The 23767-nt window shown below is 43.1% G+C and overlaps 1 protein-coding gene across 4 annotated transcripts in view; it reads left to right on the forward strand.

Moving 5' to 3' along the window:
• CD200 (CD200 molecule) overlaps positions 1 to 23767 on the forward strand; it is a 52182-nt gene that overhangs the window by 15446 nt on the left and 12969 nt on the right. The gene's annotated exons all lie outside the window — the stretch shown is intronic.

Consider the following 23767-nt stretch of genomic DNA (forward strand, 5'->3'; position numbering starts at 1 on the left):
TTCTGTTAATACCCCAGCTCATTCCTTGCATAGCTGTCAAACTGCAGGGACTAGGCTTCTGGGTAGTTCCCACATGTTGTCGTCATGTGCGCTATCCAAAGCGGTCTCCCCCTTTTCCATCCTTTCGTGTCACTTCCTTCTGAATGCAGAAAAACTGCCCTGCGGGCCAAAAGCAACTATTCCCTAGTTTGACTTTGTCATGTGAGATGTTGCACACAGATGTACCTATCATGTCACTGCTGTGAACTTCATGCTGTCAATGGCAAGTTTGACAAAGGTTGAGTTTGCGCGACGGTCCTGCCTGTCCCATCGGCTATGCCGCTCCGCAGCACTGGGGAGAGCAGGTAGCTCCCAGGCGCTGCGTTGCAGCTCCTCATAACTTGCAAGAGGTCAGAGCCTCTGTTTGCCCTGCGCCTCCTGGGGCTTGGTGAGGGCTCAGTGCACATTTGCCAGTGCGGACATTGCTAAAAGCAAGCCTACCTCTGGGAGTACCAACTGCATGGCCTGTTTTACTGACAGGTGGGAGGATGGAGGGGTGTCCTCTGGGAATGTTTGATCTACTGGTGAGTGCTGACATCCAAGATGTGTCTCCATCTTCTGCTCCGGCTTAATATTAGTCATCCTATTGGGTTGGCAACCTGCCTGTTGGGTTTGATTAGCCCTTTTCTTGTGCATCTGTAATATCATATTGTATTAAGCGTGTAACATTTTGGATTGTGCTTATTATGGCACATGTTAATCGAACACACCTACTGTCTATCTAAGCATCAATGGTGAAGATTTGGCAGATAGGAGACTTATGACTAATCATTTCAGAGTGATTTTTTTTTTTTACTCAGAAGGAGTACAGTAAGAATATTATCTTCTAGTGTGGCAGCCTCTTTAGAGTCTGGCAAAAAAAATTGTGCAAATGCACGTCCACATGTATTATTCAGAGCACGAGAGGGGTGATGTTTGTTGCCATTATTGTATCAGCAACCTGGCTATTTTGCAGGTGTGATACAATATATTTATACATTTCATTTTTTCAGTTTAAAACAGTTGATCAAGCCAAAACACCAACTGTTCCTTTTTTTTAATCTGCTGAAAATAATTGAAGTCCCCAAAAATGTTTAATTCAAAGTTGTGTTTTTTAATGTAGTTTTGATTTAAACTTCCTTTCTGTACAGAAAGTGGGACCTCACAGTTTTTTGTCTTGTTTTGTTTTGTTCTTTTTAGACTTTTTCCAAAAATATTTTTCAATAAGTTTTTAAATAAATTTAGAAAGTATATTTGACCAAAGCAGCTGCAGTTTACTTCAGTTTTGAAAAAGGTCATCAAATTTGGTCAATCAAATTATAATTTTATATATTTTTAGCAGTTTGGCATGTCTCATGTTTGCTACTTAATTATCCCTTATTTAAAGTTACATATTCTACTGACATATTGACTGCCTTGTCTTGTGTATTTGCCTTTGCTGAAAAGACGCCAAATAAAGCAACTTTGAAAGTAAGGCCGTATGATTGGTTTCACCTGTAAGCGGCACCCATGCCATGTGTGGGTCTTTGTAAATCAAACGCACTGAGTCTGAGCATGTTGGTACCGAAGATGAGAGACGCATCGTGATTGAGCTGTAAGTGTGTGATTAAATCCCTCGGAAAAGTCAGTAGCAGATTGCTGTATTCTTAAAGGCATATGACCTTTCCTGGAGAATTGTGAAACTACAGTGATTTTTTTTTCAATCTGCCAGAAATAGGCCTACACTTTCCTTCTTAAAAAATGGGATGATAAGAACATGCTTCTGGTTAAAAGGACGTGGCAACGCTCCCATCTGCCTAAAGGACTTGGAGCGGTGGGGTTATGGCCTATATTTCACAGTATTAGGGAAAGGCAGCAATTTCTTGCTTGTCTGAGTCTTTGCCAGTAGGTAAAGTAACCTTCAGAGAATTTGAGGGTGCGGCATAAACTCCCACTTACGTATTTTCGGAGGAAACAAAAATCCTCCTGCTGCTGATGGTTGGTAGGAGCGTCCTGTCGGGTGCAGGCCAGAAGCGAAGGTCCTGTTGCCCTCTCGCTTGCCCGACATGCTGGGAGGGACACGGTCGGGGTTTGGCACTGCCTTAGCAGGGCAAAACAAGCACCGAGCGACAAAGCTAATGCATGGGGACCGCGGCCGGAGGCTCTGCATAAGGAGTTGCTTTTTGGCGGCCGGCCCGCTCCTCAGAGACTGTTGAGATGTTGGCTTCTCTGCCGAAACAATTGACAGCGATTTGTTTAGTTCCTACAGCTGTGTCCTCTCTTTGTGTGCTTTTCTTCCTGGCAAGCTCAAGGCTGCTGTTGCTCTCAATGTGGAATTAGGCTGACAGGCGGGGCAGGAAGGTCAGGGCAATGCTGGAGATAATGTTCTCTGTGCACCGCTGTGCTGGCGGGAAGCGATGGTCGTCAAAACCCCAGCAGGATTATTGGGTGGGAAATGGGGAGTTCCTAAAAAAGTATCACTTGTGACAGAAAAAAAAAAAAAAAAAAAAGATGATATTTTTCCTTGCGTCGGCCGCTTCCGCGTTGTTTTGCCATTCCATTGCTCCAGCTGCCTCTGAAAAGGGGCAAATGCACGTGGAGGTTTTTTCTTATATCCCATCCTCCTCCTTCACTGATCCAAGAACCTTCCTCCTGCTTCTGCGCAAGCTATTTGCATTTTCCTATGCTAAAGGATCGACTTACTGGAGTCTACAGGTGCCTTCTCGCTGGTCTGTCTTCTCGCACTCCTGGCCCCTTGGCTCCATGGCCACCTCGCGCCCAGCTGGCTCCCTGCTCGCTGCAGCGGTGGTCGCCACCAGTGTGGTGGAACGAGCTGTCAGGGGAGGAAGTGCAGAGTAATTTTAGAAGCCAGGAGGATGTAGGGTGTTTACCTGCGGTTTTTTTTTTTTTTTTTTTTTTTTCATAAGATGGGTTGAAGATAGTGACAGAGTCGGCACTGGGCAAGAATTTGTGTGTCGATGGCCAGTATTTAACACCCAAATGGGGCTTAAAGAGCTTCTAGGTTAAAAGAACCAAAACTGTGCATTTCTGAGGTCATGTGTATTTAGCCATGTTCACTTTTTCCATATGGATATCACATGCTCTCTCTCCTTTTTCCTAGATTAGGAAGTTTCTATTTCCGTGGTCCTAATTTCATGGCATCTAGCTGTAAACCTCTACAGCCTTGTGCAGCTACATTTCTGTAGGGTCAGCCTCCTAATGCTGTGGCGATCATTTTATGTGCCAAAAGAAATTCACTTTACAAGTTTTTGTAGCATATTGGAAAGCTCACCAGCACTAGGGCATAGGTGGCTAGCATGTCTTCTGGCAGTCAGCAACTTTGATGTGTTGTCTTCAAGAAATCTGACAATGCAAGGTCTCAGAACGACTGTCTACCTTACCTTAGTATGAAAACATAAACTGCAACGGGGGCTACCAGTTTTCCAGTGAGCACCCCAACTTGCTGTAGTCCTTGTGCTGAAGCACAGACGAAAATTTGCAGCTTTCCTATGCCTAAAGAATCAATATATTCTCTGTAAACTTGGGACCCTTTTGCCCTGCGGTATGCAGGGATGGCTTGAAAGCAATGGAAATGGTGGGTGCTCAGCACTGTGGTTCACAACGTGCTCTGCCAGTGAGAGAGGTGGACAGAATGGGCAGAATGGGGCAATGCAGAGCAGGATTCCAGTCCTAGCATCACTCATCTGCATTTCCTTTAAGAAAAATGAGAAGTCGGATTTCCTTACTAATTGCTCTTCAGTAAATCCCTTCTGGAAGACAATGTAGCTCAGTGTAGGAAGTTGACAAAGGAAGGAAATTAGGTGGTTTGCCACTGCTTATTAGAAACGGGGTTTAAGCACTTCACTTCTTGTCAGATGAAGCATATATTATACGAGCTGGCTTTTCCACCAGTGGTATTACAGAATCGCAGAACAGTTGAAATTGGAAGGGAGAAATCTGGAGATCATCTAGTCCAACCTCCCTACTCAAGCAGGGTCACCTACAGCATGTTAGAGAGGGTTGCATCCAGGCAGTTTTTGACTATCTCTGGAGAAGGAGACTCCACAACCTCTCTGGGCAACCTGTTCCAGTGTTCTGTCACTCTCACAGTGAAAAAGCCGTGAAAAAGCTCATGTTCAGACAGAAATTCTTGTATTTTAGTTTGTGCCCGTTGCCTCTTGTCCTGTCAATGGTCACCGCTGCAAAGAGTCTGGCCTGTCCTGTTGACACCCTCTCCTGAAGTATTTGTAGACATTGATTAGATCTCCTGTCAGTCTTTTCTTCTACAGGCTGAAGAGTCCCAGCTCTCGCAGCCTTTCCTCATAAGAGAGATGCTCCAGTTCCCTGATCATCTTTGTAGCCCTATGCTGGACTCACTCCAGTAGTCCCATGTCTCTCTTGTACTGGGGAGCCCAGAACTGGATGCAGTACTCTAGATGAGGCCTCACCAGGGCCGAGTAGAGGGGCAGGATCACCTCCCTTGACCTTCTGATAATGCTCTTCCTAATGCAATCCATTTAGGTTAAGAAACTAGTACGAAAGTGCTTAATGTGTTTCAGTTAGTAAACATACTATGAGAGTCTGATGGATTTTTATTTGATAGATGGATTTTTATTTTTATTTATTTTTATTGTCAAAAAATGTTCCTGATTTTACCTCCTTTATTCCTGTTTATGTCCTTTCTCTGATATGTGTCCTTCCCTGTCCTATGATCCTTTGTTCCTCTCAGTCTTGGATATATCTTTTACTTCTTGGTCTTTCTTTTGTTCCTTGCTAAGGATTTTCCCAGAAAGTGCTAATTTCTGTCCATCTAGCTGGTCCCCTTTCCTCTCTGATGCCAGAGTATTCACAGCAGTCACTCCACCTAGAGGGAAAATACCAAGAAGGTATTGTCTTCTCCCTGGTTCTCAGTAGCCCCATGGTAAAAGTAGCCCTAATCCTTCTCCTTGTTTCCAAACCAGTTCTTCTAGGAGAGGTGAATAACCCACACACCAGCAGACAGACTGGGGAAAACCAGAAGCAGCTACCTACCCTTTGGCTGGCAACAGGAACTCCTTGCAGGGCTGGGATGCCTGGGACTCATGACGCCCTGGCTTCTCCTCCTTCTCCTGGCTCCTCAAGTCTCTGATCAAGACACATGAAAAAAGCAAAGGTGCAATTGAGTAATGTGACTTGTGTTTCATTATAGAAAAAAAGGGAAGCATGCTGCACTTGTGCTAAGATAGATTTACGTCAAGCAGCTGCAGCTGGGACGGCGGGCAGCATTGGGGTGCTGCGGCACAGGGCTGCCACAGGTACCCTGCCAGCAATCTCTAGGCAAGCACTGTGCCCTCCTCTTGGTGTTTGCTCCGTATTGAGGGGAAGTGCTCTCCTCAGCCTTGCCCCGTGGTGATGCTTTAACAACAGCTTTCTGGCTGTAGCAGTAGTTTGCTGTGGCTTAGTAGGAGGTAAAATTATTCCTGTTTTGTATTCAGATGAAAGCTTAATTTAACATGACGCTAAGGCAGCAAAAAGATGACTCCACCCATACCAAGCTTTAAAAGAAAGGAAGTGAATGTTGAGGGAACTTGGGTTTGGGTTTTCTTTTCTTTTTTTTTTTTTTTTTTTTTTTTTTTGAAAGAGTTCACCATAAACAATACCTTATAAATCTCATCCTAATGCCACAGCTAACAGAAAAATCCCCTTTGGTCTCCAAAGACTATGAGTGCACAAATCTACGAGTCTTTGACCTTGAACTGAATGCGTGTTCCTAATGCTTCCTTGAACCATCAGGTTTTTCTCTACATACAGGGACAGGTGAGATGAGATACATGAAATGTTTTACAGTCCATGTGGAAAAACGGGATTGAAGTTCAGAGCTAAATGCATGTGCATTTGTCCTATGTGATCTGGAGCGATGGTAAGATCTCAGACAAACCATTCAGGGATGTTTCTGCACTAAATTGTATAGTATTTACTGGGATCCTAGATTCATATTTGAGTGTAAGGATTTTTAGGAAGTTTGTTGCCATGTTATCATAGACCAGCTAGGAGCGCTGCTGACTGGAGTTCATCTATAGTGAGCAGCTCACCTCTCTGCCCTTCTCTTCCTTCCCCATCACTCCCACCCCTGTGAAGCCCTTCCCAAATTGCAATTGAGAATCCCATCTTCTAACTGTATTTAGACACCAGAAGGGCTAAACCTTATTGCAGTTTACAGTAATAACCATGAACCATCCTTTACCCACATGTATCAGTGGAAAGAGCAATTCCCATTCTGCTGGTGCTGAGGAGCAGCACTTTGGCTTTGCTGCTAGCAGACCCGGGATATTTGAGAGCTGGCCACAGGAGAAAACAAGAAGTGTTCCTCAGCAGGCCTCCTATTGCACAGATATTGCAATTTTGCTGAAAGGGCTAAAATCTCAGTGTTGGGGAGGAGAAATGATGCAAGTTCATTGAATGCGTGTAAGATCTTGTTGGCTGCCTATAAAGAGCGAGCAACGCAGAGGAGGAGCCTGTCTCGGCTGCATCTGTCCCCTTTGTGTCGGAAGGGGCCGAGGTGGTGTGAGGTCCTGGGAGGTGCCTGCCATGCAGGGCTGCAGGAGTTAGTCACCGTGGCCTTGTTTAAAACCTGAGGTTAAGCATTTTGCTGCAATCTCCCAATGTTGTTTACTATAAAGTGCTTATTAGGACTGAAAAGAATTTATTTTTTGAGACTTTCACTGACCTAAGCTGTTGTGGTTCGCATGAGATCTGGACAGTCTTGAGTCTTCAGACACATTTCTCTTAGTACTGTGCAGACCAAAGTTGGATAAGAAACTTCGAGCTGACGCTGGACTTAGGAGAGAGAAAACTCTGTGCTGTGGGATAAATGCAGTGCCTAGAAGTCAATATAAAGCATTTGTTATGCTTCTATTTTTGGTATGTGAGCAATACTGTGTGGAAAGTCCTCGTCTCTGTGGAAAAATCCCTCTGTTCCCCCCAGGAATGGGAACTATGTCCCAGCCAACCAGAACAGATATTTCCTCTCTCTCTCTTCTGGCACAGCTTTGCATGCTAATCCATGCTATGTAAAGAACCTGGGGGTAAAACTAGCCCTAGGAAGTGGTATGGGAACCACAGCATTTAAAAGAATTGTTATATTAAAACCAGAAAAGACAGAACCATCACAGATGAACAAGTGTGTGAACCTAAAACGGTGCAAGCAGCTAACTTCACTAATTTTCTAGTTCATGGTGTTAGAAGTGCTCCTCGGGATATTTTCCCACGGTGTTTAAAGTAGGGTTTCTGCTGCAAAGTTTTTCTTCCTCAGTCTTTTTCATATTAGCTGAAGAATCAGTATTTTAACGTAGGAAAGGAGATATTCCTGAAAACAGCACAGATGTTGGGTCTGTTTTTTGTGACCTTTTTGCAAGTCTGATTATTTCAGGGCATAGGGAAAGTGGTAAACATAAGGCATGAGTTTATTTGCTATTATCCCGATCCAAATGTTACAAAACCTGCAATGCAAACTATAAATCTTCTGCTCAGTGGATTTACACCACTCTTAAGGCAGTAAAAGTAGTCTTAATTTAATACCCTTGCTTCATTTGCTTGTCTAATGTAAAGAACAGCCGCTTTAACAATCTCTAGGTGTATAGGATCATCACAGAATGGATTTAACCAGGTACAGCTTTCAAGCAGTCATTACTTATATGTGTTCCCGATTGAGTTGGTGTGCTTTTGCTAATCGTTCCTGTTGAAATATCTGGGATAGTATTTCAAGCTTGATTTAGAGCATGCAAGTGTTTATATGCTTTTTAAAAATGTATGTATTTGGGGACTGTTTCTCAAAGCAGACATGTCTGTGAACAGGCACTTGACAGAAGTGGGGCTCTTGGTACAACTGCATCCCAGAGCACTGGCATTCCCACTTCAGATGTTGTATGATGTTTGCTCATTGCCCTTGTCTGCTGACGTACTCTCAGATAGTAGGTATTAATGTGTTTATTTTTAAAATGAGGAGTTTATATTAATCTTGTCACGGTATAAATAATATTAAGTCAACAAGAAAATAGTACTTTACTGGATTCACTGCCAGAAGTTTCACTTCCAAATATAGGAAAAATCTAAACAACTGCTTTCTTGCCTTTCCCACTGAGCTGGTGAAAGGAAACCTTCAGTAGTAGAAATATTTTGTGAGAGAAGTGTTTTTGAGGTTTAGTATGTCTATAAGTTAGTGTTCTATAATTTTTATTTTACATTTATAAATGACTATGAAAAAGTTATAGAATAGATATTTTGTAAACAGCCCTGAATATTGCACAGTTCTACATCTCCTGATTCTAATTTGCTTCCCTGGATGAAAGGAAGGGATTGCAGTAGAGGGTAAAAAGCAGCAACGATTAGGGCATGCAAGAAACCCAAGTAAGCTGTGCTGTGACTTAGGTAGGGGTTGGATTTGTTGTGAATTTCCTTTCTCAGAGGCATTTCCAAACCAGTAACTATTTGGAAATGGAGTTACCTCAATTCTCCTACTTTATACACGGAATTGTGTGGAAGGAAACGCTGAGAACAGCCTCCACTTTACTCTGTGTCCATGCAGTCAGGACACTGAGAGCCTGATGGCTTTGGAGCAAATCCCCTCAGGGAGGGCAAAGAGCTTGAACCTGCCTTGTGTGACATGGGGTACTGTAGATAAGGCAGTGCTCCACAAAAGAGGAACTACTGCTAGTAGTAGAAGTGATTACAAGGAATGGTGTCAGCATTTCTAGTCTCTGCTTGGGTCAAAAGTTTAATTCTTTACCTCTCTGCCCTTCCTTCCCTTCCCCACCCCCCACCAAAAAAAAAAGAAGAGGATAAATTTAGACCTCTTTTGAGTAGAATCAAAACTTACTCCATCTTTTGTTTTATCTGATACCTAAGCTGAAAAATTGAGTGATCAGGCAGCACTGTTAGGTTTGATAAGCCCAGAGGTTTGGCAATTTATAGTACTAAAAGCTTCAGTAAGAATACCTTCGGTACTCTTCAGAAGAGTAGCTTCTTTTGGGTGGTCAAGGGAAAAGGCAGATCAAAACTCAGAGCTACTACATTATTTGAGTCTTCCTGAGTAACGTGCTGACACCTCTTTCCTGGGCACTGATTAATCCTATTGCTATAAAAAGAGAAAGCTTGCTTTGGGAGCTGTGGGTGGAATGGCACAGCCATGGAGGCTGATGCACAGGTTAGGAAATTGTGTGTGCCAGATTGCTTCTCCCTCATCACCTCTGCAAACTGGATCAGGGCTGGAGAAGCAATTTAGAAGGACAGAGACCAAGCGTGGAAAGGAGATGTGTGCCACATCCTCAGCTCCCTGAGAAGGACAGAATTTGCTGGGCAGAAAACAGTCAAAGCTATGCAATAAAATCTTTCTTAGAGCATCCTTCTGGTAAGCTGATTTAAAAATAAACTGCTGTATATATCGAGGCTGGCCATTCGTGAGTAGCTGATTCAAAGTTTGGGGTTAGGCTTTTCTGTGGTCTTTTTTCTTCCTTCCTTGTTCTCCTAAGTCTGGAGAAAGTTTGACTTTGTGATGAGCAGAGTAGAAGCCCACAGGGCTGCTTCCGTGTGTGCTGGGAAAGTTTTGCTGATGGTGAGCAAGGAAGGCACAAGTCAGGAGTCAACTGCAATTCCTGTTGTTGTTGGAAAACCCACACTTGCAGAAACCTGTCACAGGACTTCTTCAGATAGCGCGTCATGGATAAACTCGCCTGTTCCCAGGAGAACTCCTAATATCTAATGAGGACCTTTACACTGAAAAAAGAAAAGGACCAAAGCAACTCACCCCAAAGACTCTGTCTGAGAACTAAAATCTCTAGCTCACTGAAAAAATGAGGGGTAGGACTGAGCAAGTTTCCTGCCCTCAACACCCACAGTTTTTGAGAACCAAGTCAAGTACACTGAGGAGTTGTGGGGAAATTTGATAGAAGTGGCTGAGCTAGTGACAAACACATGGACTTCTCATTCAAAAAGCTGTCCATCACAGAGAACATTAAATATTGTTCTTCCATTGCTCTGCCGAGCTGATTTTAGTTCCAGGTAACAGGACCCAACAGAAGTACATGGAAATGCAAGTGTTTAGTTTTCATTCTTGCAGAAAAAATTCTGGGATACTCCAAGTTCCTTCTAGCGTCCCATGTAATCTTACATTTATTAATTAATTACTTCTGCTCCCCATCTATTCTCTGTTCCCCTCAGCATCTTTTTCTGAGGTTGCAGGTTTTGGGCTCTTTGCTGGGATTCTTTTCCTACTTCCTTGCTTCCAGGCAGAAGCCTTCTTTTCTGGAGCAGATGTAGTTGCTTCATAGAAAAAAGAGAACTTTCCTCCTCCTTCCCAAATACTAACTTAAACCAATCACTCTCTTTTTAAAGACATATGAAAAATTGAAAAAAAAGAAAACAAAACAAAACAAAAAAACCCCAAAGGTGTATCAGGAATTTCACTTCTGCTCTAGAATAAAATTCTTAGATCCAGGGAAAGGCACATCTACAGGACCTAGGACCACCTCAAAAGACCTCTGAGAAGCAGCTACCAGAGCACAAGTTGCATGGGGGGGAGGGGATGTATCTGTGTGTATGGTATGTCCAGATCATCTGGGAGGGGGTCTTGTCTTCCAAGAGGAAAAACTCTGATTTTGCTGCTCCTCATAAACTTTCATTTTTCCTCACCACCAGTAGGGAAATCCTCAGAGCACTGATTCTTGGGATAGGGAAGGATTTGAATATAGAAAGTGCAATAAAGAAAGTACTGCCAGTCTGAAGGGCGGGTGTCAAGGGGATGGGGACAAACTCTTTTCAGTTGTCCCATGCGACAGGACAAGAGGCAATGGGCAGAAACTGAAGCACAGGAAGTTGCGCCTGAGCGTGAGGGGGAATTTCTTCCCTGTGAGAGTGACAGAGCACTGGTACAGGCTGCCCAGAGAGGCTGTGGAGTCTCCTTCTCTGGAGATCTTCAAGGCCCACCTGGACGCAGCCCTGTCTAACATGCTCTAGGTGACTGCTTGAGCGGGGGGTGTGTGTGGGGGGGGGTGTTGGACTAGACGATCTCCAGAGGTCCCTTCCGACCTTACTGATTCTATGATTCTAAGAATCCCCTAATAAGAAAGGGAGATAAGAGATGATCCAGGTGTGTACACAAGTTCCAGCTTTAGGCTGGAAAAAATCTTTGAGTATTAATGTGGAGATCTGGCTCTTCTTTCTTGTATTATTTCTGTTATTATAGGTTTGAAGCAGTATAAAGAGGAAAGAAAAAACAGTACTAGCTTTTCCACCCCAGCTTGAAAAAAGGAATTGTTTTGTCCTATGGGAGCAGGAATTAAAACCTCTCACTGAATCTCACATCATCTTTGGGGATGTTTCTTTTTTTTTTTCTTTTTTTTTTCTGCTCCATAACCTCAAGAGAGCTGGCTACCAGCAAGCCTGAGCCTTTTAGCTCCATATCCTGAGAAAGTTCAGACTGCTTTCCTCACAGCATGTCTTTTTTTTTTCCCTTCCCAAGCTGTTGTACAGGAAGAGGTGAGAGCCACCAAGCCACAGTTTGCCTTGCTCCCTGTGAGCAAATCTGTTGATATAATGACCCAGTTTGGAAGGGGAGGGTGAGGGCCAGACTGCTCTGTTCCCATTATAGCAAAACTGCTTGTAAATGGTTGATTCCCATTCTTTGTTTTTTCCAAAGGAGTGTGGTGGGCTACCACTTCTTTCCTACAAGCAGGCCACTGCGGAAGGGAGGATGAGAGGTGGTGCATGTGGGCGGTTGGTCACTGAGTTGTTTTCTTATTTTGAGTTATTTTCTTATTTTGCGGCCTTCACTGCTTGAGTTCAGGGAATGTGTCTGAATCACCAGGGAGGAACAAAAAGCCAAACTGTGAGTTTTAGCTTGCAGAAAACGATTAGGAGACGAAGGGGAGCCACAGGAAGCTGTGGGTGTAGGTAGGATGGGAACATGTGAAGTCACTTCGGTAGGACATTTTCATAGGCAGAATGTCACACGTTTTATCTGTCTCCTCCTGCCTACCTTTTATCTCTGTTGTTCTTGTATCTCAGCTTTGCTCACTGCCCACATGCTTATCTTTTTCCATCTCACATTTTGTTTGCTCTTTTGGCTCTTCACTTGCCATCGCCTTTGTACCCTGCCATGACCGAAGATTATAACCAGTGCAATGGAAAAAAAACAGCACATTTTGGCTCCCAGTTGCCTGCATGTATTTTGGCAGTACTGCAGGATACCTGTAAGTCTAGACCCCTTACTTGCTGTGGCTGTGAATGGAAAGGTTTGCTCTGAGGTGAAGACTCTAGAGACGAGGAGCCTCAGAGTCATGTGTTCTCAGCAATGGACAAACGTGCTGTGGGATGTGGTTACTCCAGCACATAGGTGTCATCCACTGCGTTAACTGCAGCCATCAGCTCATCCTTTAGATAAGGACCTCCGTAAAGTGAATCAAAATACTTTTTCAATGAAAAGAGACCCAAAAGGCTGAGAGAGTACCATTTTTCCAGAATCAGTTGCTGCAAATATGATTAAAAGCTAGTTATAAAGGAAACTTCTGCAGAGAGTACATCCTGATATTTCACAGGCAACTTTTATCTGAGTGACTCATTCTCCATCAAAGAGAAAAACATGGCACCTCTTATTCTTTCCACTGCCAATATCTTAAAATATTCTGCTTTCAGATCTGAGAAGCACTAATTAATACGATAAGCTGTAACTTCACATGTTTTTTTTTCCAGCATGCGTTTTGCTGATACGCGTGCGTTTAGTAGGTTTTCAACAGGGAGCAATTCAAAGGTTGTCAAGATAAGAATGAAAAGTCTTGTACCAAAATTCACTGAGAAACCTAGAAAAACAGTTAATTTTAAGAAAAATATAGTAAATATTTTCAGAGATCTAGTGTAGCAGTGCACTCTTCTTTTGATTATGTGAGTGCAGCTATGCTGAAATCCTTGATAAGCAGTGAGCAGTGCTTAGCCTGTAACTTATGTGATTAATATGGGACTCTGGGAGGCCTCTAAACAGTGCCTATATATTAAAAACCAGAGACAAACCCCTCTTTCCTGTGGTTATAAATCTGATGAGCATTATTTCCTTCTCTGTTCTTATATGTAGCTCCTGCACTGAGGCAGACTGAGGGATTTTTGGACTTTTAGGAAGTCTTTTGAAGAGCAAACTTGACAGCATGTCATTAGTGCCCACAAAGAGGGAGAAAGACAAAACAGCAAAGGTTAAGAATACATATATTGTGAATATGTCATGGCAACCCTCAGCTGCCAACCAAAGCTAAAGGATCATTCACTTTGATGGCACTGTCCTGCCATGTCTTTCATGAAAGCTAGCCTTGAGCTAAGCATGCCGTTCTCCTTTATATGCCAATATGAAAATATGGAACTTCTTATACGTTTACATGAAACATTTTTATCATCTTATTCAAGGTCACATTGTGGAGATTGAATCCTGACCTGGAAGTCCACAGACGGTACTTATTTTGCAATACTTGATGATATTGTCAGTCCTTAGGTTTTGTGCTCCTGTTCACCAAAATATTTTCTGGGAGGCAACTCTCTTTTCTCCCTTGGTAAAAATGACAGCCTCCATAAATATCAGGCTGATATCATCAAGCTGAAATTCTGGGAAAGAGCATCAAAAGTTGATGAATTACAGGAAACGTGAGAAAGATCTGACATTGATAGAGAGCTCAAGGAGGAGGCAGATCCATGAATACCAGGGTTTTCCAAATTTACTGAAGCTACAAGGAGGTACTTATGTCTCTGAAACTCATAGCTGTTTTACTATTACTGTCTGTGCATTGTCATCAAATATTTATTTAGGCAAAATGTAAACTTACTTCGTTTTTATATAGCTGGATAGCCACCACCATTCAGTTTCCCAGGGAATAGTGATCAGTAGATTGGGGGCTTGGCCATGTTTGGAGCACCTCATACCCTCTCTGCCTGAGAGCTAGCAAAGCAGAACATCGATTGGAGAGAGAGATCTGCCACTGACCATGTAAATCCCAGTATCTTTGACCTGCAGCAGGCTAGCAAGAGATTGCTTGAATCTCTCCATTAACTGCGGATTTGTCACAGAGTCCTCCCAATCAACTATGGCATAGAGAAAGGCAACCTTTTTCTCAGCAGCTGTTTCTTTTGCTGAAACATGCTGCCTTATCCCATAAGCCGAGCAGTGGAGGCATCCGTAGCTCGCACGGGTTTGGGAGCTTGTACTGTACCTATAGTGTCAATTAATGTCTTAGGATTCATGCTCTAGCCTTCCTAAAAATTCATTTTGTGTAGAGCTTGTGGCTGTATGACATCAAACTACTTTTTTTTTTCTATGAAGTTTCTGCGTTTTTTAATTTTGGGCAGGCGTAAATTTTTATTTATTTGGCTTTTATCATGTGTAGTAAATTTATTAATTACTAGCATGCAAAACAGCTGTTTATATTGCATTTCATTATCTAGCATTACTTGTGTCGATTGTTCAGCTCATGCAAAGACAGGTGGCAGGCATTAGCTGGTGTAGCACTGTAGTATTGCTGAAGAGGTGTGCATTACGTTTTAGGCTGGATTTCAAAGGTACCAAACGGATTGAGATTATGTTCATTGATTTGTCGAAGATAAAGTAATTCTAGAAATCTTTCACTCTAAGCTAAAATCCTTGCTGGAACCTACTGGAGCTCTGTCTTAAATGGGAAATCTGTCAAAGCAAACAAATAATGCACAACTTAGATCTACTTGCAGCAAACACAGTAGAAGCGCTTCCATCTACAGGCTGAATTTCAAATGTACCTTGAAGCTCAACTAGGTTGAGACAATTTTTGATTCTGTTTCCTCTCCATTTGATACTTCTGCACAAGTATTTGCATGGAGTTTATTTACTGTATTATTGTCGTATTGCTGAAAATCAAAGTTGGCAAATGATCTAATGCATCAAGGAAAAATGCAGGGAAAGATAACTCATTTTAACTTATGAGATTCTTATGCAGTCTTGATTTCCGCTTAAAATGAATCTAAATTCAAACACCCACTTCAAATATGGATCCCAAACGGCATATAAATGTTAAAGCAGTTATACAATCTTTTGGCAGGCAATGTGGAAATCTTTAAGAATCTAAATTGAAAACTGTGGGGGAAAAAATGTGTGTGTGCACCTACGCTGTTGGATCAAAAGATCTTTCAGTGCTTAAATGTGAAGGCGCAAGACCTATTACTTGCTTCTTGCTTTAACTTTATACCAAGGAAAAGTATTTTCTTGCCTGTTAGCTAGAAATATCTTCATCTGAGACATTTAGGTTATTAAAATATCTATCATATGATGTTCAGATAAACTTTAAAGGACTTACTTAAGTTCTGTAACTTATATAACCCCCTTGGACCTTCTCAAAGCCGTGTTCAGAATGTCCAAACTGGAATGCTAAATAGTAAAGAACTGCCTTTATGTTTGGCTGTTGCTTATTGAAGTTCCTGGACTTGCATAGACCAGAATTTATCTGGTGGCGCCACAAAATACGCAGTGAGGCTCAAAAGAGTTTGGGGAACCAAAGGGAAAGCCCACTGCCCTCAAAGTCCTGGCCTGAAGTAGATCATGCAGCGCAACTTTAAAGGCAGTGTTTGTCCTATAAAGACAGGGATTGTCCTAAACAGATTAACAGTGATTTGGGTTACTGTATTGGAGAGACTAACAGGAATGGGCAACAAGGATCACACTGATAAATGAATAGTAAGTAATGCTCAGGAAAAGGGTATGGGAACTCCTCGCATGAGTTAAGTATTTGAAGCTAATTGCAACAAATGAAGAAGAGGATGAGGCATCACCAGAGACTGCAATATCTGCTTTTGGAAGGAGCGGAAGGGAGATCCTAGAAGATATAGGTCACCCAGATAACAGGATGAATAATAGGAAAAATGTCATTTTATCATTATGTGACTAGGGAGTTAGGAAATGATGGAAGTAAAAGCTTACATATGTGACCTTACTTTGGCATCACTGGGTGTATACATGAGCATAGTCTCAGTCCACATTTTTCCCCATGGGACCCCCCCCCCCATTCAGCAAATAGGGTAGGCAGTGCTCATAAATTTTGGTTGTTCGATATGTGCTTTTTCAATGCTTTTCGCAAAGCTCATGCTCTCTTCATGGCTCTACTTGAGCACTTCAGTGGTGTGAATCTTCCTGCTTCTCCTCCTCCTCCCTCTGAAGGAAGGAGACAGCAGGGATGTGCAGAGCCCATCACAGCATGACCCAGGCGGGCAGGCTTAGGGCTCAGGAAATGAGTGATGTGCAGTCAGGACGGAAAGGGCTTCCTACCTTTGTATTCTCTTTCTTTAAGAAGAAGCGTGAACTATCCTGGAGCAAACCATCATTTTTGCCATGATGCAAAGAGAAAAGGCAGAAAGCAGATTTCCTGTCCGCCAAACAGCCCTGTTTGCTCTATCCTTTCTCTGAAGTTCTCCTTTGTTTCTTAACCAAGACCATCACTTCCAAAACAGCATCTGATGCTGCACAGAAATTAAAATAGCATTTTCTAATGAAATACTGTAACATCTATTCAGATAGCCTCAAAACGAAATGTTATGATCTTCCAGAAATACTCTAGTTTTAGACATCGTTAGTCATAAAAACAATCTATTTAACAAATAGAAAATTTTCACCAGAAAACATTCTTTTCTGAGCATTTCAATCAACTTCTTAGGGGAATTTAAAACAAGACAGACTCTGGAAAACTTTCCTGTGGAAAAAAAAACAAGGTGGTGTTTATGACTAGTACATTAAATGTTATGGGTATATAACCCTGACTTGAGCATCAGAGTAAATACGCTGCCTTATCTGGTATTTGAGTGTGCAGAGCTTTCTTGACAGAGCTGCTAAATTGCTCTCATGCTCATTTAGACAAAAATGCAGTTTTCATGCAACTTTCCTGGCAATTTTTTAAGCTTTTTTCTTTTTTTATTTATTTATTTATTTATTTCCAGGGTGGTTGGACTCAGCTTGGCACGCTGTTTGTCCCACCAAACCCAAGTTATTTAATACCAGGTGCAAAGCAGGGCTCATACCCTGGCTGTGGCCCCTCAGCTGCCAGGTGTCCTCCCCAGCAGTGCCAGTTTGGCCATGCTCCTCCTCGACCCTGCAGCCAGGCTGCGTCGCGGGAGAGGTGCCTTAGCCCATCACGGCAGCTCATGGGGCTGTGCATGCAAAACGGGCAATAAAAGATGAGCTGTTTTAACAGTGCAAAGAAAGTATTTTTTTAAATCTGATCGTAAATCTAATTGTCTTTTAATTATACTGCCAGCTTTGGCCCTATTGGTGCTACTCAGGAATATTTCTGCGGCAGGGACAGGGCCAGCTGCCTCTTCCTGCACCCCCAGCCTCTGTCTGGGGCTGTTGACAAAGACTGAGCCTGTGGTTTAGAAGCAGTGAAGCAATGACACGGAGGCGACACAGGCCCCACACGTCTGTGAAAATTATAGAGTATTGCTTTGTGTGTGTCACGCCCCGAATACAGTCCTTCATCAGCTACACATATAGCCTTCCTGTTGGGAACAAAAATGTGTTTGCAGAAAATTCAGAGAAAACAGAGGTGAGGTGGGTGGAGAAAAATGTCTTGTGGAAAGGACATAAGCTAAAACCTCTATTTAGCACGTGAAAGGCTGTCTTGTGCCTGCTCATTATTGCAAAAACGTTTACAGTTTCTGGACAGTCTCAGAAGAAACTAATGATATTTATTCCTTCTTATCCTAATGTTTATTTCTTCTTACCCTAGTCTTTCCTCTCTGGAGACAGCTACAGCTCAGTCACTATTTATAGAAGGAAAACCCAAACTGCCTAATTCAGATCTGCTTTTCTTGGAAGATCTGCCAGAGGGTATGGTGTTCCCACGACCGACGTGCTCTGCTGTGACACTCTGCCCCAATATTACACAACTTGGGTTGTGTCTGTAGGTTTTGTGGCCCAGGAAGAAGGTTGCAAGAATCCAACTGCATCAGGGCTGTGTGCTGCATCAGATAATCTCGTGAGAGGTCTTGAGTTTCCTGCCCCTCTACCTGTCATTAGTCGCAGAGGGACAGCTTGATTGCAAGGCAGTCTCACAAAATGTTGCTTCTTTCGCTTTCTGATAGGCAGCAGGCCTCAGCTAGTGGTGCCCAAATTTGCATGTGCAGATGTGGGACTAGTATATTTAGCTTGGCTGATTGCAGAACTCATCTCTAGATGAAGTCTTCTGACTGGCTCCAGTCATTTTTCTCCAGGGATGCAGACATATCATTTATCTGCACTAATAACTAAGCTTTGTTGTAAAGAAAACTAGGTAACATTCACAATATCCTCTCAGTATGTGCAGTTTGCTCCAAGACATCAAGTAATCCCTATAATACAAGTGTTACTATCATAGTGGTGTTGATGTGGTAGTAAGAATACCAGTAGGAATTTGTATTCTGTCTACTTCAAGAACAGAGGCTTTCTCAAAACAGTGCTTGTGATAACATGCAGTTTTTAAACCAAGTCTATCTGTATTCAGATAACATACTGAAGAATGTGTCCAGTACCCCAGAATATTAAAAAGGAAGGAAGGAAATGAGAAAAAAAAAGAAAAAAATAACCCAAGGATGATCTAACCCCATAATCCCATACAACTGTTAATCAAGGCCACCTATGCTGATAATATAGCCTGTAGTCTGGAAATAGTAGCTAGTAAAAGGATATTTATTTATGGAGGGGAAAAAGAATAAACAACCGTGAGAATGCTAGAGGGATTATCTTCAGATCTTGTTAAATCTTTGAGATTTGGATTAATAGTGTTCCTCTGCTGACAGTTGGGCAAATTGCAGTTCTTTGAGGGCCTGTTTCAGAGCACATTTATTTTTACGTTCTTCAGAGATAAGTGATAGTTAAATGTCATAACTGTATTTTCTGGATTTGGAAGGGTGTACTTTGTGTGTCTTGCTGGGACAGCCCATTGGGTAAGGCATTTTACAAGGATCAGAGTAGTAGATTACAGGGAGGAAACCTTCATATCACAGTCCTCCCCAGCGCTGCTGCTGACCCCAAGAGCACGCTGTGAATCCAAAGGCTCAGCTTCTCGTTCCTGGTCTTGCACTGGTCAGCTTGGGGGAACTCGAGAAATGTCTTTTCCTCTTTTTTTTTTTTTTTTTTTTTTTTTTTTCCTACCTCCATTTTGGTAACTCGTAAAGGAGGAGTTATGCTAAGTGACTGCTCTGACTGTGTGGCTATCACTCTCTGACATTTCTTCCAATAGCTCTGTCTTTGGCTAAGGAAGAAGGCGAGTAGTAGTAGTTTAGGGTTTACCCCTTGGTTTTACTGTACTCTCTATACTGATGCTTAATGAGTGTTTCTAACATAAATCTTCCAGGGATTTTAACAGGCCTGCTGTAGCTGCAAATCAGGCCAAGGAATTTAACTCCCCTTCCTCCACATATTATAAAAAGCTATCATTTTTCATGATGGAAGGATGTTAACTGCAGTTGAAACAGCTTATGTGGGATGTCTGCTGCCACTCGCTCCAGCTACCTTGGCATGCTCTGCGTTCAGACAAAACCCAAGCTATAAAAATACTTTTTCTGTTATTAATAGTTTTATTTCTTCTGGTTCTCCTACCTAGAGTCCTTCTCTGAAAGTGTTTACCCCAGAACATGGCAAGGGCAGGCTTTAACCAAACTATCTTTTTGTGCAACAGAAGACAAAGCTGGGAGTCAGCCTCCCTCCGCCACTGACTTCTGAACTCGCTTTATCTGATGTGAAAACCATTACATCGAAGCAATTGTGCTTTGCCATGTTTCCCCAGAACTTTGTAATCCCACTTCAGATGCTACAGGGATCAGAGAAACTGAAGTCTAAGGGCTGGATTGACGTATTTTACCCATACAAATCCTAGACTTCCCTCTGCTGCCACCTTCATGTTAGGGGGGGAAAAGCCAACTCAGTTCTGCATTAGGTAGAGGTGCACCCCAGGTCTCCCACCAGGATCCCATGTCATGCTTGCTGCTGTCTTTGAGCTCCTAGGAAGGACTCTGCAGTGCAGTTTCTTTCACTCCTTTCTGTTCAAAAGGCTGAGACTGTAACTTTGCTTCCTGCTTAGTGATTATCTGTTGTTGTACTTGCAACTTGATGTCAGGTGAGCAGATACCATTCATAGATGTGCCTAGATTTATCTAGGTGTAAGTGTGTTAGTAGCATTGGAAAGGAGGCCTGCAGAGAATGGTGAATGGATGTGCCATGGTAGACTAAAAGAATTGGGGTTTTTCTTGGTGAAGTTCATAGCAAAGTTACGGGATCCCTGCTCTGTGGGTGGGATTCATGCAGTGCCTACGAGCAAAGCTTTCTTCATAATCAAGGAGTGAATCAGCCTTTTATATGGTGTGAGTCATCTGATACCCACTTAACAATAAGGTGGACAAATTGTGAGATATTTGTCCCACAAATATCTTGAGGGAGCCTTACAATGGCTGGCTCAGGCACAATGACTTCACATATCCGCAACGGGTGGGGTGGACGCCACACCAGAGTCTGAGTGCAACTCGGAGAAGATGACAAGGTCCAGCTTGGGGATGCTTGATTATATCCTGTTTTAGTAGATGAGGTTTTACTTTGTTTTGTTTAGTTACTTTTTTTTTTTTTTTTTAAGAGGAAGAAACTCTGAGGAAAGACTAGTACTGTATTTTAAAGTATTTCATTTGTCAGGGATAAAGCTAGATGAGAGCAGAGAACACCCTGGATAAGACTGTAGTCTTCATTCTCAAAATATACTTTTTAAAGAAAATAAACAGAAAGGTAACTATTTTAGCAATGAATTTGGGGGAGCCAAGCGCTAGTGAGCATGTGAGGCAGCCTGCTGACAGGGGGGCCAGGGGCTCTGGTGACTGGAGTCACTGAAATGAAACACGGTCAGCTCCTCGCCCAGGCACAGTGCAGAGATGGGATGAGGGCAACTTCCATCCTTGCAGGGGATTCCTCGGGGTCAAGAAAGACATAAGAGGATGCTAATATTTTTAAGACACTGTTTCTGTTCAGACTACAGCTTTTTGGATGACGAGGCCTTTCACTGGCACCAGATTCATTAAAAAGTGTAGGATTAGAGAAAAGACTTGAAATGGAATAAATGCGGTAAAATGGACTTAGCAGTCCTTACTGTGCTTGGTGTTCTCCAGTTAAGCAAATTAAACCCCTTCTGGGCAAAAAAAATCAAATAAAAATAGTATCTCATCAATTTAGCACTGAAATTTCAACAGTTGTGTGGGATTTTTTTCCTGGACACTTACCTTGTCGTGAGAAGAAGCAAAAGGGTGAACAGCTAAGGATATAATTCAAAGAAAATGGGCTAAATTTTGTTCTTAAATCAACGAAATCCACTGTTGGCTGAGGGCACGTCATCCAAAGAACTGCAGAAAAGGAGCCGGCGCTGCTGGCGGCCGGCATCTCCGAAGAAGTGACGCGTCCTGTTTCAGCACCGTGCGAACGGCGGGCGAGCCGAAGAACCCCTAAAATCACCAGGAAAAAACAAAGGAGAAGAAGAAAAGAAAAAGAAAAAAAAAGGGGGGGGGGGGGAGAAGAAGAAGAAAGGAAGAAAATAAGCCAGCAGAAAAGGGGAAGCTGGCAGGGGGCTTGCCGGGGCGCCGCCGCGGGGGAAGCCCGCGCGGTGCTCGGCGCTGCCTTTCGCTGCCACCTAGCGGCCGGCGGGCTCCGGCCCCGCCGCTCGCCGCGCGAGTTTGCGGTAAAGCCTGGGCTTTACCGGCGGGGTTTTAGCCGGCCCTGAAGTGGAAGGAGTTAGCAGGCTGGCACAGTTTTGGGGGTGTTTTGTATTACTAGGCTGGGAGGAGCAGCACCTTCCAGACCTGAGCAGCCTGACTGCAAATGAGGTTCCAGCATTGCTGCCAGGCACTTCCAGACTGACAGGTAAAACGCTGATAAACACCGGAATAAGTTTCCTAGTGTAGGCAGCTCCCCCCCACACACCCCCATAGCCGTCCTTGACGCCTGACTTATCATCCCTCAGTAGCACCTGCTCTTTCTGTAAAGCTTTAGCTTCGCTGTTTTGGAACAGCTGTTGCATTGGTGTGGCATACTCAGACATAACTATTTATTGCAACCAGAAATGAGATTTGCAAATGCGGGCATCTGCACGTGTTTAACACGCAGTCAGTCTTGTTTTCTCAGTTGCTGAAACTAACAGACTTATTGTGTGTGTGCACCTGCGGCGTGTTGGAGAGATTTCAGATGTATTCCCTTTTTTCTGGAAGGACTTATTTGGCCTGTGTTTGGGGACACAGGTTAGCATCCCTGCATGCTTGCTAGGTGCTTCATACTCATAATGCAGATTCAGTCTGCAGTGTATTGCTTTTGTATTTGATTTCCAATTATCAGGAGTTCTGTCACTGCACTGTAAAAATACTTCCCAAGGAGGCAGAGCATTTTGAGAAATTTGTCCAAAATTTCCACACATGTAGAAGATGAAAGACTTTCACTTTACAAGTATTTTATGTGCGTTAGAAGTCTGGTACTTTCCACCTTACCCTTGGTGGTAATGAAGTAATTTAAAAACAGGAGATCACTCTGCGTTATTTATTTTATCTTTCCCCTCCAGAAAAGTCAGAGTGTGTTAACAGCAGTGGTACGGACTGGCAGGTGATTTCCCATGCGCACAGCTAGGGGCCAGTGACAAGGGATGCCCGTGGCTCAGGAGCACACTGGAGGTCGGAGGGGCTCGTGGTTGGGCTGGAGCTGGCATTGCTACAGCATCGCATGACAGGAACTGACGGCCCCAAGCTGGGCCAAAATGGGTGCCTGGACCTTGGCCGGACAGAGGCCACCATGCCTGTATAAAGTATTTTCACAATCCATGCTTCTCTTGATCCATCACCCTAGCATTGATACTGTAATGCAACAGTGAAAGCTCACTGCATAGCATGTGTCTGCTTTCTGGAGCAAGAATGCTATTTCCAGATCTATGGATTTACAACCTTTTATCCAGCACTACTGTTTGTTGTTGTTGTTTTTCCTCCTGTAGGGCAAATTTTTGTGTTTGCTGATTCAGGGAAATAAGGATTTCAGCAGAGATATATGAAGTAGTAAGTCCAGTTTTTCAGGCATTATGCTTGAAGAAAGATGTGAGCCAGTTTGAGACAGCAGCAATGGACCACCAATGGGTCTGAGGATGAGCTGAAAGAAGTGAGGTAACTTAGTCTGGCATGAGATGTGGTATCTTCAAATATGTAAACGTAAACATATTTACTCCTATCCTGCACAGAGGATAGGAGTAAATGTTTTCCTGACCCCTTGAAATAAAATAGGAAATGATGGCTTTAAATTTGTGGAGGACTGTTCAGGCTGAACCTGAGGAAAAGCCTCTGTGAGTAAATGATTATAAGTAAGTTGGCAGAACAGATGACCGTGACTGACTGAGGACTCTCCATCACTAATGGCTTTAAAAACAAGTTAGGAAAAAGCCTGTTGCAGATGGCTTCAGTATTGTGGCCCTGCCTTGGGTCATGTAGTCCCTCCTAGCCTTCCTTCTCTTGCCGTGCACTCTGCAAAAGCAGTGTCATTTCATTCACTTTACAGGTGGAAAAGGAGGAGCTTGGAAAAACACTAAGCCCTAAGCAACTAAAGGTACCTTCAAAGTTCACCCTTGTTAAAGTGCAGGCTGAGCTGGGGGATGGCCAGAGGTCTCCTCCAAAATCCTCTTTTCCCAGCCAGTGAGAGATCCTCTGTGGTCCTAAGAGAGGTCCTCTGTGGTCCTTAGCATAGCCTAAGGTGACTTTATCGAGAGCA

The sequence above is a fragment of the Rhea pennata genome, chromosome 1, assembly GCF_028389875.1.
Source record: "Rhea pennata isolate bPtePen1 chromosome 1, bPtePen1.pri, whole genome shotgun sequence".
NCBI classification, from domain to species: Eukaryota; Metazoa; Chordata; class Aves; order Rheiformes; family Rheidae; genus Rhea; species Rhea pennata.